We start from the raw sequence: 19,215 nt of genomic DNA, 5'->3' as shown, positions 1-19,215 counted from the left end.
CTGTTGCCAACCGTTATCTCTATAATTATTCCTAAAACCACTCTGATTAGACAAAGGTGGAGGTCCGGCACAGCCACATAGTTAAGTCATACATTGGGTGCCCTCACAAAAAAGGATTCACAGCATGGAGGTGGTGCGGCACTCCAATGATTTGCACACTGACAGCAATGTGTGTATACAGGTTGAGTATCCCATATCCAAGTATTCCGAAATACGGAATATTCCGAAATACGGACTTTTTTGAGTGAGAGTGAGATAGTGAAACCTTTGTTTTTTGATGGCTCAATGTATACAAACTTTATTTAATACACAAAGTTATTAAAAATATTGTATTAAATGACCTTCAGGCTGTGTGTATAAGGTGTATGTGAAACATAAATGAATTGTGTGAATGTACACACACTTTGTTTAATGCACAAAGTTATAAAAAATATTGGCTAAAATTACCTTCAGGCTGTGTGTATAAGGTGTATATGTAACATAAATGCATTCTGTGCTTAGATTTAGGTCCCATCACCATGATATCTCATTATGGTATGCAATTATTCCAAAATACGGAAAAATCCCATATCCAAAATACCTCTGGTCCCAAGCATTTTGGATAAGGGAGACTCAACCTGTGTGTATGTATGTATGTATGTATGTATGTATGTATATATATATATATATATATATATATATACAGTGATCGCGCTGATCCAAAAAAAAAGTGGGTTCCAGGGACCCCTCACTTTCAAAAATTGGGGTCCTACCGTTCTTTTTCTGGGTCCCATCGGAATGAAGGTTCTTATTAATCTTAATCTTGTTCGGACACTACAAAAGTGTTGCAAGGTGGGGGGATGGGGGGTGACAATGCTGCTGGGCTGTGTAGCATGCAGGACACATTGCACCAGAGCTGTAACTAGACATTTTGGTGCCCTAGGCATAAAGTGAATTGGTGTTCCACCTGCTAGAGCGTAAAGCATAGGCAGTGCGCGCTGCAAAATTTAAGGGGCGTGGCTTCATGGGGAAGGGGCGTGACCACATAATAGTGCCAATTCACATTATACCACACAGTAGTGCCGCTTATACACATTGCACCAGGTAGAACCGCCTATGCACACTGCGCCAGGTAGAGCACGTTATACATATTGCACCAGGTAGAGCACGTTATACATATTGCACCAGGTAGAGCACATTATACATATTACACCAGGTACAGCACGTTATACACTTTGCTCCAGGTACAGCTCGCTATACACTTTGCTCCAGGTATAGCACATTATACACATTGCGCCAGGTAGAACACGTTATACACATTGTACCAGGTAGAGCACTTTATACACATTACACCAGGTAGAGCACTTTATACACATTGCGCCAGTTAGAGCGCATTATTATACACAATGCACCCGGTAGAGCACGTTGTACACAATGTGCCCGGTAGTGCACGTTATATACATTGCACCAGGTAGAGCACGTTATATACATTGCACCAGGTAAAGCACATATAAACATTGCACCAGGTAAAGCAAATATAAACATTGCACAAGGTAGAGCACGTTATACACAATGCACCCGGTGGAGCATTATACACATTGCGCCAGGTAGAGCACGTGTTATACACAATGCGCCCGGTAGTGCACGTTATATACATTGCACCAGGTAGAGCACATATAAACATTGCACCAGGTAAAACACTTAGCCACATTGCACCATGTAAAGCAAATATAGACATTGCACAAGGTAGAGCACGTTATACACAATGCGCCAGGTAGAGCGCTTTATACACAATGCGCCAGGTAGAGCACGTTATACACAATGCGCTCGGTAGTGCACGTTATATACATTGCACCAGGTAGAGCACGTTATATACATTGCGCCAGGTAGAGCACATATAAACATTGCACCAGGTAGAGCACGTTCTACACATTGCACTGGGTAGAGCACGTTATACACATTGCGCCGGGTAGAGCACGTTACACACATTGCGCCGGGCAGAGCACGTTACACACATTGCGCCGGGCAGAGCACGTTACACACATTGCGCCGGGCAGAGCACGTTACACACATTGCGCCGGGCAGAGCACATTACACACACTGCACCAGGTGACCACTTAGGCACATTGTAGCCACCATATCGGACCCCCAGTTGTCGTCCCCAGACACAGTGATCACGAGTGTCAGTGGAGGGGGTGTCAGATGGGTGTGTGTATAATGGGCACTGTGAACACATTGTGGGGAGTGCGTATGATTGGCACTGTGAGTGTGTATAATGGGCAATGTGTGGGTATTGGGGGTGTGTATGATGGGCACTGTGTGGTTGGTGGGGTGCATGTGATGGCACTGTGTTGCTATGGAGGGTGTATGGAGGGTGTGGGTATATGGGGGTGGGGTAACTATGCTGGCCAATATTTGTGTTGGTGTATGCTGGGCACTGCTCTCACCCCCAGTGTTTGAACCGTTAGCTGTTGCCATCCCAATTGCCCATATGTTTATTACTAACATGTATCCTGCATGCCAGGGGCTGCTTGAAATTCTTCTCTGTAGCTCCTCACTGCTGTGGGCGGGATGTAGTAACCTCTTCTGCAGCATTAACTGGCTTTCTCTGCGGCCACCCGTCTCCTCCCCGTCCCAGCGCTGCTATTCGCTTCTACCCCTCACCGCCGCGGCCACTCAGGACTCAGCGTTGTAAGTGCCACGCCGAGCCTTGGAATTCACTGGCGCATGCCCCCGCATCCTGAGTGGCTGCGGCGGTGAGGGGAGAGAAGTGAATAGCAGCGCTGGGATGGGGAGGAGATTTCTGCAGAGAAATCCTGTTAACGCTGCAGTTCGGGCCGCCTTCTGAGTACGGGTGCCGCAGCTGCATAGAGGAGTGAAAGGCACCAACAGCTCCTCCTCCCCGTCTACTAGTCCTCCTGGAAGCCCGGCTATTGGAGGGGTTTGAGAGGGAGACCTCAGTGTATACATGTGATTGGCCGCTGGACCTAAAAGGCACCACAGGATTGGCCGCTGGACCCAGAGACATAAATAAAGCCACAAGATTGGCAGCGGGACCCAGCGGAGAGATCAAAGGAGCTACCGGACTGCCTACAACGGAGCGCGTCCCCAGGGACGCACTCATTTTGTAAAAGCGAGTCCCCGATCCTCATTATGGGGTAAAATACGCGCTATAGCGCGTTTTTGCGATCACTGTATATACACATATATATATATATATATATATATATATATACATACACGCACACTGCTCAAAAAAAATCAAGGGAACACTTAAACAATACAATGGAACTCCAAGTCAATCGTACTTCTGTGAAACCAGACTGTCCACTAAGGAAGCGACACTGATTGACAATCAATTTCACATGCTGTTGTGCAAATGGAAAAGACAACAGTTGGAAATTATAGGCAATTAGCAAGACACCCCCAATAAAGGAGTTGTTCTGCAGGTGGTGACCACAGACCACTTGTCAGCTCCTATGCTTTCTGGCTGATGTTTTGGTGACTTTTGAAAGCTGGCAGTGCTTTCACTCTAGTGGTAGCATGAGACGGAGTCTACAACCCACACAAGTGGCTCAGGTAGTGCAGCTCATCCAGGATGGCACATCAATGCGAGCTGTGGCAAGAAGGTTTGCTGTGTCTGTCAGCGTAGTGTCCAGAGCATGTAGGCGCTACCAGGAGACAGGCCAGTACATCAGAGGAGATGTGGAGGAGGCCGTAGGAGGGCAACAACCCAGCAGCAGGACCGCTACCTCCGCCTTTGTGCAAGGAGGAACAGGAGGAGCACTGCCAGAGCCCTGCAAAATGACCTCCAGCAAGCCACAAATGTGCATGTGTCTACTCAAACGATCAGAAACAGACTCCATGAGGGTGGTATGAGGGCCCAACGTCCACAGGTGGGGGTTGTGCTTACAGCCCAGCACCGTGCAGGACGTTTGGCAAATTCGCCACTGGCGCCCTGTACTCTTCACAGATGAAAGCAGTGTAAATGCTGATTTACTTACAGGACTAAAAGCAATACTTTAAAATACACACAATACACTTTAAATTCGAGCCGTTGCGGCCGCTGTATGCAATCCTTAACCTACGTACTTATTACTCAGTTAGCATACAAAGTCCCGTACCGTGTACGCACTTTGCGTACAAACGCCGCGACGGACGTACAAAGTACACGTGGTGCATACACACACACACAACGACACGCCGTGAGCACTATGCAGCTTCACGTGTGTCTGAAATACACTTACAAATCTAGCAGGGAAAGAGACACGACACCAATTGTATTTGAAAAACTATGTTGGGGTCCAACCCACCAACGGTTATTTTACTTAGAAGGGGGTTACAATAATAACACAATACAATAAAAGATAAAGGCTACAGTCAATGGTACATACGTTTGTTCGCCTGCGCTTCCCGGTCCGGTCCTCAATCATCAAGGTAGATGATCTTCAGAGATTGTGTGTGACCAGGCCTGCAGCTGGCTTTTTATACATTTGGTCAAAACACAATACAATAGACACTGTATGCTCTTCTTCCATTGGTTCGGGGGTGGGACACATCCTGTGCACCGGGGATCATTGGTCAGCTCAAGCGGTGGGCAACGGCTAAGACTTGAGATGTGATTTCTGTTGTTTGCATCCGAGTTCCCACCCCATGACAAGTTAAACCCCTCACATTAATCATACATAAATCTGGTATTATTAATAACTTATTGTTGCAATATGTGACAATAATCTTATACCCACCAGATTACTGTTTATGTGACTCTGAACAATATGTTCCCACACATGATATGATTTTCCATTTCCATCCTCAAGAGATATGTATATATATATGTATATGTTCCCTAACATTGTAATAACAGGAATATGTGTGTGTGTGTGTGTGTATATATATATATATATATATATATATATGTGTGTGTCTGTGTATATATGGAGATAGATATATATATATATATATATATATATATATATATCTATCTCCATATATACTCAGACACATATATACATATACACACACACACACATTTCCTAGAGTTCAGACCATGAATGTTATTACCTTAGATATCTAAATGTCTGGTATGTAATTTGACAGCTATTGCTGATTGAGTTCTCTCCAGTTAAACTAGGTTCCTGGATAGTCTTTTTGTTTGTCCTGTCTTCAGATAAGACAATAACAATCCAGTATTTATTGTCTTCGACAGATACTGGACAACTCTAGAACAATGGGGGTAACCAAAGGTATTTGCCTTCTTCATAGGATTTCAAAGCTTTGCGTAAACAAGGCCGTCTCGTACATTGTGCTAGAGTTTCTAGGAGGATAAATCAGTGTGTGATTTATGCATTATATGAGTAAAATATTGAATAAGGCTTTTGATGGCTTTTCCGTGCGATTACAAATACTACCGTAATTACTCATACCCCACGCTAATACGCAGGACCGCGGGAGCGGTCATAAGCAACTTGCGAATATGTGCACGCACGGCAGAAAAAGTACGCGCACGGAGGCCATCTGTGTGTAGTTTGTACGTGATGTGTGTACTGCAATATTTTCGACTTCGACAGTCCACCCTTTGGCAGTCATCAATAACTGCCACACTTTACTACTAAACAGAAAATATTATCTACACAATATATACAAGTTTGGATGATCGGGGGAGAGTTGTAGGTGGGAGATGTATAGCCTAGCGGGATAGTAAAAAGCATGTATGTATGAATCAATGCCTGAGGGGTATCATCATATGATATTGCTGGTGTACCCTGATGAAGAGGCAGTAGCCTCGAAACATGTCGTTTATACACCTTAAATAAAACACCTGTTGGAGACGAGTCCCTGCGAGTGCCGTGCCGTGTTTGGACGTGTGTATGTTATTGCACTGGGCACCGGGACCAGCTGTTTATAAGCGTGGAGTGACGGCTGATGTTGGAGTATATTATATATATATATATATATATATATATATATATATACACACACACACACACACACATAAAGAGCTTAAATCCAGCTGAATTGGGTCATTTGTTTCCATAGTGCCTGATCTCACCTGTCCATACCACCGACCATAAGCAGCTGCTTAAATTGCTGTGGGCTCTGAGGTAAAGAGTAAAATTTGCCATGCTCCTGGGTTGGCACCACAAATTCCTTGGCACCCTGATGACAGAAAGAATGGATGTGAATGATACAGACAGATATCCTATAATAAGAATTTGTAACACCTATATACTGTTATAGGATTAAATTTTCAATATAAAAAGAGCACTGTGTGCTCAGTAACACCACAGGGCAGATTTACTAAAGCTCTGAAAACAGACAAGCGGTGGTGTTACCCACAGGAACTAATTAGATTCTGCCTATAATTTTCTAGGATGCAATAGGGAAATGATAGCTAGAATCTGATTGGTTGCTATGGCCAACACTACTACTTGTCATTTTAGAAACTTTAGTAAATTTACCAACAATACTGTTTTCTGAAGGCGGTGAGGAAGAAATAAACAGTACAAGGGAAAGCACATTTTGATGCAAATCAATGGAGGAAATTCCAAATATATGAAGAAAGTCTTACTCTGAGAATGCAGAAAGTGATGCATTAACACAGGGCACCAACAGTCCTGCTGATGGGTTGGTATCGGGAGATCGTCGGTCGGGATCCCGGAGGTCACCATACCGATCCCGGTCCCCAGATTGCTGGTGGGGGTCTGTAAGCACAAGGAAGCCCCTTGAGGGATCCCTGCGCTCGCCACTGTCGTGGACACCCGCGAGTGGCAATAGTCCCTGTAAGTCAGCATGCCAACTGTCAGGCTGGGCCGAGATCGGGATTCCAGCGTCGGTATACGACCGGCGGGATCCCGACCGCCGGTCACAAAACTACCAGTAAATCCTTTTCTCATAGTCCGTAGAAGATAGTGGGGTCCACATTAGTACCATGGGGTATAGACGGGTCCACTAGGAGCCTTGGGCACTTTAAGAAATCAATAGTGTGCACTGGCTCCCCCCTCTATGCCCCTCCTAGCAGACTCTGTGCCCGAGGAGACGGACATACAGTGAGAGAAGGTTAGGTAAGGATAGTGGCGAGATTCAGAAACAGCAGACACAACAAGAGGAAAGCCATGCTAACCAAACATGAAACAGGAACAGCAACAGCTGAACCAACAGTACTTAATCAAGTAACAGTGCAGAAATGAAGTACCGGGTGGACACCTAGTGTCCTCTACGAACTACGAGAAATGATTTACCGGTGGGTAATTAAAATCCTATTTTCTCTTGCGTCCTAGGGGATACTGGGGTCCACATTAGTACCATGGGGATGTACCAAAGCTCCCAAACCAGGTAGAAGAGTGCTGAGGGTCCTGCAGAACTGATTGACCAAACTGAAGGTGCTCAGACGCCAAAGTATCGAACTTGTAGAACTTAGCAAACGTGTTTGAACCAGACCAAGTAGCTGCTCGGCAGAGCTGTATGGCCGAGACACCCGGGCAGCCGCCCAGGAAGAACCCCGTAGAGTGGGCATGTACAGATCTAGGAACCGGCAAACCTTCCGTAGGGTAAGCATGCTGGATATTAAGCTTGATCCAGCGAGCAATAGACTGCTTGGAAGCAGGACACACAATTTTATTGGGATCACAGAGTACAAACAGCGAAGCTGATTTTCTGTGACGAGCTGTCCGTTTGACATAGATTTTCAAAGCCCGCACAACGGGGGGTAATTCCAAGTTGATCGCAGCAGGAATTTTGTTAGCAGTTGGGCAAAACCATGTGCACTGCAGGGGAGGCAGATATAACATGTGCAGAGAGAGTTAGATTTGGGTGTGGTGTGTTCAATCTGCAATCTAATTTGCAGTGTAAAAATAAAGCAGCCAGTATTTTCCCTGCACAGAAACAAAATAACCCAACCAAATCTAACTCTTTCTGCACATGTTATATCTGCCTCCCCTGCAGTGTACATGGTTTTGCCGAACTGCTAACAAAATTCCTGCTGCGATCAACTTGAAATTACCCCCAACATCCAGGGACTTTGAAGTGGAAGAGGTGTCAGTAAGCACCGGAACCACAATAGGCTGGTTGATATGAAAAGCAAACACCACCTTTGGAAGAAATTTCTGACGAGTTCTGAGTTCAGCTCTATCGCCATGAAAAATCAAATAGGGGCTCTGGTGAGACAACGCCCCGAATTCCAACACACGTCTTGCCGAGGCCAAGGCCAGCAATGTAACGGTCTACCACGTAAGAAACTTTACGTCAACCTCCTGTAAAGGCTCAAACCATTCAGATTGTAAAAACTGCAACACCACGTTGAGATCCCAAGGTACCGTGGGAGGCACAAAGTGCGCTGTATGTGCAGAACCCCTTTCACGAATGTCTGAACCTCAGGTAGGGACGCCTACTGTCTTTGGAAGAAAATGGACAAGGCAGAGATCTGTACCTTTAAGGAACCCAGGCGTAGGCCCACATCCACTCCTGACTGCAGAAAAAGCAGAAAACGACCCAGCTTGAAATTCCACCGTAGGGAATTTCCTGTTTTCACACCAAGACACATACGTCCTCCAAATCCGGTGGTAATGTTTAGACGTTACCCCTTTTCTGGCTTGGATCAGGGTAGGAATTACCCTGTCCGGAATGCCTTTCAGAGCTAAAATTTGACGCTCAACCGCCATGCCGTCTAACGTAGCCGCGATAAGTCTTGATAGACGAACGGCCCCTGTTGCAGAAGATCCTCTCGAAGAGTTAGAGGCCACGGATCTTCCAGCAGCATGTCCAGGAGATCTGCGTACCAAGCCCTTCTTGGCCAATCCGGACCAATGAGAATTGCTTGAACCTTTTCTCTTTTTATTCTTTTGAGAATTCTTGGGATCAGTGGAAGTGGTGGAAACACATACACCAACTGGTAAATCCATGAAGTCACCAGAGCGTCCACCACCACTGCCTGTGGATCTCTCGACCTGGAACAATACCGCCTGAGTTGCTTGTTGAGACGAGAGGCCATCATGTCGATTTGTGGAATTCCCCACTGACATGTCACGCACCTGAACACCTCCGGGTGAAGGCCCCACTGTCCTGGGTGGAGGTCGTATCTGCTGAGGAAGTCTGCTTCCCAGTTGTCTACTCCCGGAATGAAGACCGCCGACAATGCCACAGCGTGTCTTTCTGCCCAGAGGAGAATCCGTGTTACCTCTGACATTGCTGCTCTGCTCTTCGTTCTGCCCTGTCGGTTTATGTACGTTACTGCCGTCACATTGGCCAACTGAACCTGGATTGCCTGATCTTGAAGAAGGTGGACTGCCTGCAGAATGGCATTGTATATGGCCCTTCGTTCCAGAATGTTGATTGGAAGAATGGTTTCCTGATTTGACCACTTTCTTTGGAAGATTGCCCCCTGGGTGACTGCTCCCCAACCTCTGAGGCTTGCGTCTGTGGTTAGCAGAATCCAATTTTGAATCCCAAACATTCGGCCCTCGGTCAGGTGAGAAGTCTGGAGCCACCACAGAAGAGAAATCCTGGCTTTTGGCGGCATGTGTAAATGCGATCCGGACCATTTGTACAACAGGTCCAGCTGGAAGGGTCTTGCGTGAAACCTTCCGTACTGCAGTGCCCCATAAGCGTCTACCATCTTTCCCAGAAGGTGAATGCAGAGATGCACCTATATCTGGGTTTGTTTTAGAACATCCCGCACCATTGACCTGATCACCACTGCCTTTTCCAATGTAAGGAACACCTTCTGTACCTCAGTATCATCACCAGGAACGGAAGCCTCAGAGTTGGTTTCAGGTGAGATTTTGCTAGGTTCAGAATCCACCCGTGATCCCGGAGTAGTCGAGTTGAGAGGGCAATGTCGTCCAATAACTGCACCCTGGATGTTGCTTTTATCAGCAGATCGTCCAGGATCACTGCTCTCAGAGACTCCATCTTGAATTTGAACACCCGTAAGTACTTTTCTGACACCTCCTGCTTAAAACCCAAAAAGTCAGAAGGATCGTGAGGCCCCGCCTTCACGGCATGTATTTCGCGGTACCATAAACAGGTTGGAATAATAACCCCTGGACCGTAGCTGAGGTGGAACTGGAACAATGACCTGAGTCTGTACCAGTTTGTGAATTGCATCCTGTAAATTTATACATGCCTCCTGAGAAGGTGGTAAGCCTGACTTGAAGAAACTGTGAGGTGGGAGTTCCTGAAACTCCAGTCTGTACTCCTGGGCGATGTCCTCTTTGACACAGGGATCCTGGCATGACGTTGCCCATATGTGACTGAAATCTCTTAATCTGGCTCCCACCTGCCTGTCTCCCAGGCATAGAGATCCACCTGAAGGCTTTGTGAACTTGCAGTTGCTTGTTTTCTGGGTTTACCTCTATTGCCTTTGAAGGCTGTAGAAGAACCCTTGGCTTAATGTTTGAATTTTGCTGTCCGAAAGGACTGCAGAGTCGGAGCGGAGTAGGTCTTCCTAGCTGGTGGGGCTGCGGAAGGAAGATACGTAGACTTACTCGCCCCAGCCTTGGATATCCTCGTATCCAGTTCGTCACCACACAGGGCCTCGCCTGTGATAGGTAGGCTTTCCACACCCTTTCTGGAATCCGCATCCGCCGTCCACTGACGTAGCCATAGGCCCCTGTGTGCCGACACTGCCATGGCCGTGGTGCGTGCATTGAGCAATCCAATTTCTTTTATGGCTTCCACCATAAAATTTGCAGAGTCCTGTATATATTGTAAATCATATTGTAAATCATCTCACCTCTTGGTAAGGAATCTAAACCCTCAATTAGTTTACCTGACCATTTTGAAATGGCCCTAGTGATCCAAGCATAAGCAATAGTGGGTCTCTGGGCCACCCCCACAGCTGTGTACAGAGATTTGAGAGTGGTCTCAATCTTGCGGTCTGCCGCATCTTTTAAGGAGGCTGCCCTGGGGCCGGTAAAACTATCTTATGTGATTAATCTAGATACCGATGAGTCAACAATCGGTGGGTTTTCCAATTTTTTCTATCGTCCTGAGGAAAAGGGAAAGATGTGAGTAACCTTTTAGGGATCTGAAACTTCTTGTCAGGATTAGACCAAGTTTCTTCAAATAAGGAATTTAATTCCTTAGATGCAGGGAAAGTAGCAGAGGATTTCTGTTTTACATTAAAATAAGAGTCCTCATCATTCTCTGTCGCTTTGTCAGGAATGTGCAGGACATTTCTAATAGCTTCTATCAGGGCCTGTATTCCCTGTGACAAAGCTGTATCCCCCCCCTCCCGAGTCCACCTCACCCTCCTCAATGTCTGATACATCATCATCAGTATCAGTCTGCATGATTTGGGCCAGTGTACGCTTTTGTGGACAAATGGCAGGGGTCTGAGACGCTGGAATGGCCACTGAATCTCTATTCATCAGGTCATCCACAGATTGTCTTAAGTATTGCGTCTCCTTCTCATTTTGGGATAATTTATGTGAAATATTTGAGATCACCCCTTTTAATGAATCCAACCATACTGGTTCGGACCCACTAGCCTGAGAATGTGTACTATCCCGAGTACACTGTAGGGATCCCCCTGAGTGAGAAAAACACTCTGCTGTGCATGAAACACACTCCTTTGACATAGTAAAATGTAAAAGAACACACACACATACAGGATGAATAGGTTAAAAGCACAGTTAACCCACACAGAGCCCCTTAGGGAGACACAGAGTATGATGGAGCCAGCCACACAGCGCCCCTATAGCTAATTATAAGGTTAGCTGGGTTGCAAACTAAGCCCTCTTAATAAAGCCCCCCCCCCCCCTGCTATGATCCCCTGGTACCGCTGAGGCAAGCTGAAGTCCTTGTGGAGGGGCTGCGCTTCCCTGCTAGTCTGTCTGTGTAGAGCTGCAGAGGAAAAAATGTGCTGGTGAGCTGCTGGATCCGCTCATAGTGAAGCCCCGCCCCCATAATGGTGCGCCGTCTTCCCGTTTTTTTTATACTGGCTGAGGTATGCCTGGTGCTTAACAGTGGGTTAGAACCCCTGTAAGCTAGTTTGCCAGTGTGGGTAATGTAAGTAGTGGCTCAGCACGCCCCTCACAGCGGAACACACGCACACAGCATGTCATCCTGAGCCCTGGAGCGCAGCCTGTCTGTCAGCGCTGCGCTCCTCACCCTTATCCCATTTCAGCCGGTGACCCGCTAACCGGGACACCGGCCACCTACTCACCACTCTTCTTACTTCTGGCTCTGTTAGGGGTGGTGGCGGCGTGCTGCGGGACCGTACGCTCGCCGTGGTGGGGCTTGCGAATAGGACCCTCAAGAGTTCAGTGTCCTGTCCGTGGGGAACGGGATCATTAACTTGGAGGAGGTTGGGCCTTTCCTCCCCTAAGTCCCACGAAGCAGGCATGCTGGTGCCAAACAGCACTGTCAGAAAAATAACAAACAGAAAAAATAAATGTAGAAAACGCTTCAGGAGATTTCCTATGCGTGACCAGCTCCTCCGGGCACATTTTCTAAATGGAGTCTGGTAGGAGGGACATAGAGGGAGGAGCCAGTGCACACTATTGATTTCTTAAAGTGCCCAAGGCTCCTAGTGGACCCGTCTATACCCCCACGGTACTAATGTGGACCCCAGCATCCTCTAGAACGTAAGAGAAATAAATATATATATATATATATATAGAGAGAGAGAGAGACACACACACAAACATACTTATATACATATACACACACACACACACACACACACACACACACAAACATATCTACATTGGCCCTCATTCCGAGTTGTTCGCTCGGTATTTTTCATCGCATCGCAGTGAAAATCCGCTTAGTACGCATGCGCAATGTTCGCACTGCGACTGCGCCAAGTAACTTTACTATGAAGAAAGTATTTTTACTCACGGCTTTTTCTTCGCTCCGGCGAACGTAATGTGATTGACAGGAAATGGGTGTAACTGGGCGGAAACACGGCGTTTCAGGGGCGTGTGGCTGAAAACGCTACCGTTTCCGGAAAAAACGCAGGAGTGGCCGGAGAAACGGTGGGAGTGCCTGGGCGAACGCTGGGTGTGTTTGTGACGTCAACCAGGAACGACAAGCACTGAAATGATCGCACAGGCAGAGTAAGTCTGGAGCTACTCTGAAACTGCTAAGTAGTTAGTAATCGCATTATTGCGAATACATCGGTCGCAATTTTAAGAAGCTAAGATTCACTCCCAGTAGGCGGCGGCTTAGCGTGTGTAACTCTGCTAAATTCGCCTTGCGACCGATCAACTCGGAATGAGGGCCCTTATTTGTAAGCAAGATATTAAAAAAATGCTTTATTACAGCTTGAAGTTGTTTATATATTTACTCTTTCATGGCTTAACCAGTTGTAACATTAATACCAGTCTTCATATTGAAATTATTTTTATTACACTGTAAACACTATAACAAGCACATACTTTAGATGTAACAATGTTCTATAGCAATATAAATTACATAAACACACACATACACAATAAAAGCTTAGTGAACAAATTGATAGTGTGAGGAGAGGAACGATCAGGCTCAGTTTACACTGTACAGAGCCAGACAGAGATCTCCAGTACATTACTATAGGAAGGCTGACACTGCGGACAGAACACAACAACTGCACGCAAGGAGTAATCCAGCTTCCAGAAACTCGACTATTGCTTATTATTACACTGTAATGCGACACAGGGAGTGGACGGGATTCGAACCTAGGACTCCAGCAAACCAGCAAACCACTAGTTATTACAGCCACAGTGCTCTTAACCCCTGCGCCACCACATTCACAGGCAGAAAGCACAAAGACCTGCATACATACCCCTGGAGTTCTTTTGAATAGAGTAGGAGTTTCAACATCAACAAACCCTGAAACAAAGAACAAGAAGAAGAAGAAGAAGCTGAGTGTCTGACCTCCAATAACCTCATCATCATGTTCTACCGCACAGTCTTTACAAAAGGTATCTGCACTCTCCATTTAAGGGGGGTACACACGGAGAGATCCGTGCTTAAAATCTAAGCAATCTTGCTAGATTGCTTAGATTTTAAGCACGGATCTGCCGTGTGTATGCCCTCCAGCGATAGCGATGCGCGGCCCCGCGCATCGCTATCGCCGATGCTAGATTGAGCTGCATGCAGGCTCAATCTAGCGGGTCGCTCACTTCACCGTTGTGTGAAGTGAGCGGCCCCCCGTCGGCTTTCCCTCTCGCTCAGCGCATCGCGCTGTGCTGAGCGGGGTGAGAGATGTGTGCTGAGCGGTCTGTGTTAAGATCGCTCAGCACACATCTCTCCCGTGAGTACCCCCCTTTACAGACAATACACGCTGTGGAGACTGGAGGAATGCGGATCACACTTATCACCCATGATCTAGAGCAAATGTCATTTTCTGCCTGCAATAAGACATTCTGCTGTAAGCATGACATAAGCCTTATCCGCAGCACACAGCAACCCTTAGACCGTTATATCTCATACATGAAGACAACCTGGACAGTATAGACAGATGTTTGGCCAATTTTATATCTAGATAGGCATGTGTGACAACAAAAATTACACCCGCTGAGAAGGATATAAAGAGCACTAAACATATAACACAATAGATATCAAGTTGGATTGAGAAATACTGAAAGATCTTTCTTGTTGGAGCACTCACCCCACTATTATATAAAGCGGATTCAGTATGATATCCCGGCTGTCTGGATTCTGGCAGTCAGGACACCAATGCCGGTATCCTGACAGCCAGTATACTGGCGGCGAGCACAGCGTGTGCGCTCACCATGCACCGGGCCCTGTGGTGGGGTTCACTACGATATGCCGGCGGCCGGGCTCCCGGCGATCAACATACCGGCGCCGGGAGCCCGACCGCCGGCTAACAGACAGTGTGGCGAGCGCAAATGAGCCCCTTGCGGGCTCGCTGCGCTCGCCACGCTACGGGCATGGTGGCGCGCTATGCGCGCCACACTATTTTATTCTCCCTCCAGGGGGGTCGTGGACCCCCACGAGGGAGAATAAGTGTCAGTATGCCGGCTGTCGGGCTCCCGGCGCCGGTATACTGAGCGCCGGGAGCCCGACCGCTGGCATGCCGAAGACCACCCCTGTGGTGACCTTCGTTCACCACAGGGTTATATTCCTCCTCAGGTGGTGGCGTGGACCACCACCCGAGTGGGGATTCCGGGCAGCGGACGGTATTCCAACTGCTGGTATTTCACTGGGTGTTGGGATTCCGGCGTCTGAATCCTGACCGCCAGGATCCCGGCGGCCGGCAACTTGATTGCCTCCCGTATTAAACATAACATTTATTGAGAAGTGTTAAAATGTGACAGTGTTCTAGACTCACAAAGGGGATTATTCAATTACAGTTGTATCTCCGACACTTCAGTATTCATTAGCGTTTCCCCTTCCATACAGACTATTCTCTAATTGGCAGTCCTTTCTACATATATACGGAGAGCCCGTACCACATCCAAAGACCGCTCTTTGGAGGACAACCCAGGAGAGATAAAGGTCGGAACCACAATCTCTTGGTTAAGGTGGAAAGACGACCCCACCTTAGGTAGATAACCTGGGCGAGTTCTAAGAACTGCACGGTCACGGTGAAAAATCAGAAAGGGTGGACAACAGGACAAAGCGCCTAAGTCTGAAACCCTCCTAGCAGAGGCAATAGCCAACAGAAAAATGACCTTAAGCGTAAGGCATTTAAGGTCCTCAGACTCAAGAGGTTTAAACGGAGACTCTTGAAGGGCATTAAGAACAGACAGACAGATCCCATAGAGCCACAGGAGGGACATAGGGATGCGGAATCCGCAGTACGCCCTGAGTGAATGTATGAACGTCAGGAATAGAGACAAGGCTGAAACCACACCGACAAGGAAGAAATGTGAATCTTAAAGGAGGCCAGGCAAAGTCCTAAATCCAGGCCTTGTTGCAAAAAAGCCAGAATTCTGGAAGTACTAAACTTGTAAGCATCGTAATTCTTAGCAACACACCAGATGAAGTAAGAATTCCAGACCCTATAATTATTCCGTGCAGAAGCCTGTTTGCGGGCCTTCAACATAGTTTGAATAACCGCCTCAGAAAACCCTTTGGCCCTCAGGAGTGAAGCTTCAAGAGCCACGCCGTCAAAGCCAGTCTTGCCAGGTCCTGGTAGACACAGGGGCCCTGAACGAGGAGGTCTGGGCGCTGAGGAAGTAGAAGAGGACGCTCGATCGAGAGACCCTGCTGGTCTGACAACCAATGCTGTCTGGGCCACGCTGGAGCGATCAAAAGTAGGATTCCTCCTTCTTGCTTGAACTTCCTTATTACTCTGGGCAGGAGTGACACTGGAGGGAACACATATGGCAGCCGAAAGTTGCATGGAATTGCCAGTGCGTCCACGAATGCTGCTTGAGGATCCCTCGTCTTTGCTCTGGAAGACCGGAACCATGTGATTGTGTCGAGATGCCATCAGGTCTACATCTGGAAGACCCCACTTGTCCACAAGGAGTTGGAAGACCTCTGGATGAAGACTCCACTCTCCGGCGTGTACGTCCTGACAACTGGAGGAAGTCCGCTTCCCAGTTGAGGACCCACGGAATGAACACTGCCGATATTGCGTTCCACCCATTTAAGTATTTTTGACACTTCCATCATTGCCATGCAGCTTCGAGTGCCGCCATGATGGTTTATGTACGCCACCGTGGTGGCGTTGTCCAATTAGTACAGAACAGGCCTGTTCTGTACTAAAGGCAGGGCTAGAGTCAACGCATTGAACACTGCCCGCAATTCCAGAATGTTTAATCGGGAGGAGAGATTCCTCCCTGGTCCACCGACCCTGGATACAGTGTTGCTCCAACACCGCGCCCCAACCCCACAGACTGGCATCCGTCATTAGGAGGACCCAGTTGGAGATCCAGAAGGGATGACCCCTGCTCAATTGTTGTACCAGCTCAGTGACAGACTAACCTCCGGAGTCAAGGAGATCATTTGAGACCTGATCCGATGAGACAGGCCATCCCACTTGGAAAGGATTAACCTCTGAAGAGGGCAGGAATAAAATTGAGCGTACTCTACCATGTCGAAAGCCGACACCATGAGGCCTAGTACTTGCATCGCCGAGTGTATCGACACTCTTTGGTGAGGTGAGAGAGGAAGCATCTGATTCTGTCCTGAAGTTTCAGGACCTTCTCTGGAGACAAGAACAAATGTTGGTTGTGTGTGTCCAGTAATGCCCCCAAGTGCACCATGCTCTGATCAGGGACCAGTGAGGATTTCTTCCAGTTGATGAGCCACTCGTGGGCTTGTAGGAATTGGACCGTCAGTTCCAGATGGCGGAGAACCTCTGGGGAGTTCGCCAGGATCAACAAGTCTTCCAGATATGGAAGGATCCTGATACCCTGATGGCGGAGAAGGGCAGTCATGACCGCCATGACCTTGGTGAAGATCCAAGGAGCCGTGGTCAGTCCGAAAGGCAAGGCTTGGAATTGATAATGAAGGTTGCCAATAGCAAGCCGCAGATATTGTTGATGCGACATGGCAATAGGTATGTGTAGGTAAGCATCCTGTATATCCAGGGATACCATACAGTCCTTGGGTTCCAAAGCCAGTACAATAGAGTGCAGAGTTTCCATACGGAATTTGGATACCCTCACAAATTTGTTCAAAGATTTGAGGTTGAGTATAGGCTGGGAGGATCCATTCGGCTTCGGAACTAGAAACATCGTCGAATAGTATCCCCTGCCTCTCTGAGACAGAGGCACCTGCACTATCACTCCTGTATCCAGGAGGGATTGTACAAACAAATGTAGAGTTTGTGCTTTTAACTGATCCGAAGGGATAACTGTTGAGCAATACTGGCGAGGGGGGACGTCTCTTGAAAGAGATTGCGTACCCATGAGAGACCACTTCCTGCATCCAGGCATCCGAAGTGGTCTTTAACCATACCTGGGCGTACTGCAGAAGTCCATACCATATAGTCTTTGGGTTCCAAAGCCAGTACAATAGAGTGCAGAGTTTCCTATACGGAATTTGGACACCCTCACAAATTTGTTCAAAGATTTGAGGTTGAGTATAGGCCAGGAGGACCCATATGGTTTCGGGACTAGAAACAGGGTCTAATAGTGACCACTGCCTCTTTGAGACAGAGGTACCGGCACAATCACTCCAGTATCTAGGAGAGATTGTACAACCAAGTGTAGAGTTTGTGCTTTCAGCGGATCTGAAGGGATAACCATCGAGCAGAACCGTTGAAGGGGGTGTCTCCTGAAAGAGGTTGCGTACCTGCGAGAGACAACTTCCCACACCCAGGCATCCGAAGTGGTCTTTAGCCAGGCCTGGGCGAACATAAGAAGTCGGTCTCCCACCCTGGGGTCCCCAGGGGGAGGCCCGACCCGTCATGCAGCAGGCTTGTCCGGTTTGGAAGCAGGGCGATGGGCGGCCCAAGAACGTTTAGGTTTGGGCTTTGAGAATTTGGAAGTGCGAGCCTGTCTCAGGTACGCCTGACCCTTTGCTTTTACCTGGAGGTCGAAAGGAACGAAAAGTAGTACTCTTAGCCTTCGGAGCCGAAAGATTAGTACTTGGGAGAAACGCAGTCTTGGCGCCAAGTCGGTCACAATCTTGTTCAGATCTTCCCCAAATAATATATCTCCCTTAAAAGGGAGCACCTCCAAGGTCTTCTTAGAGTCCAGGTCCACCGACCAGGACCGTAACCACAGAATCCGGCGAGCCAGGATAGACGTAGTAGATGCCTTGGCCGCCATAACGCCGGCATCAGAGGCCGCCTCCTGAATATAGTGGGAGGCTGTGGTAATATATGACAGATAGTATCTAACAGTGTCAGAAAAATTCAGAGGTAGCTCATTCTCAATTGCTTGAACCCATGCTTCAATTCCTTTTGCAGCCCAAGAGGCTGCCATAGTGGGTCTATGTACAGCACCTGCAAGAGTGTAAATAGACTTCAAGCAACCCCCCACACGCTTATCCGTCGGTTCCTTCAAAGAGGTGACGGTGGTGACAGGTAGAGTAGATGACACCACAAGGCGGGCTACATGTGAGTCCACTGGTGGAGTGGGTTCCCAGTTGTTACTCAACTCCACAGAGATAGGATAATGAGCTAGCATCTTTTTAGACAGGGAAAATTTCTTTCCTGAAGAAGACCAGGATTCCTGACGTATGTCAATTAAATGGTCAGAATGTGGTATGACTAATTTAGTAACCTTCTGACGTTTGAACTTATCAGGTTTCTCTTGAACGGCCGATATATTGCGGCTCCGTCGGCCAGTGTGTACGGCGATATGTCTGAACTCAGTCGTTCAGACATAT

At 47.6% G+C, this 19,215-nt stretch overlaps 1 protein-coding gene and 1 non-coding gene across 2 annotated transcripts in view; one reads left to right on the top strand and one right to left on the bottom strand.

Moving 5' to 3' along the window:
- ASRGL1 (asparaginase and isoaspartyl peptidase 1) overlaps nucleotides 1-19,215 on the top strand; it is a 345,756-nt gene that overhangs the window by 94,812 nt on the left and 231,729 nt on the right. The window lies entirely within an intron of this gene.
- LOC134913638 (small Cajal body-specific RNA 3) lies at nucleotides 13,440-13,576 on the bottom strand. The gene has a single exon (XR_010177338.1). It is a non-coding gene; the product is annotated as a small Cajal body-specific RNA 3 (non-coding RNA).

The sequence above is a fragment of the Pseudophryne corroboree genome, chromosome 4 (assembly GCF_028390025.1).
Source record: "Pseudophryne corroboree isolate aPseCor3 chromosome 4, aPseCor3.hap2, whole genome shotgun sequence".
Lineage (NCBI taxonomy): Eukaryota > Metazoa > Chordata > Amphibia > Anura > Myobatrachidae > Pseudophryne > Pseudophryne corroboree.
This window is presented reverse-complemented; position numbering and strand designations above follow the sequence as displayed.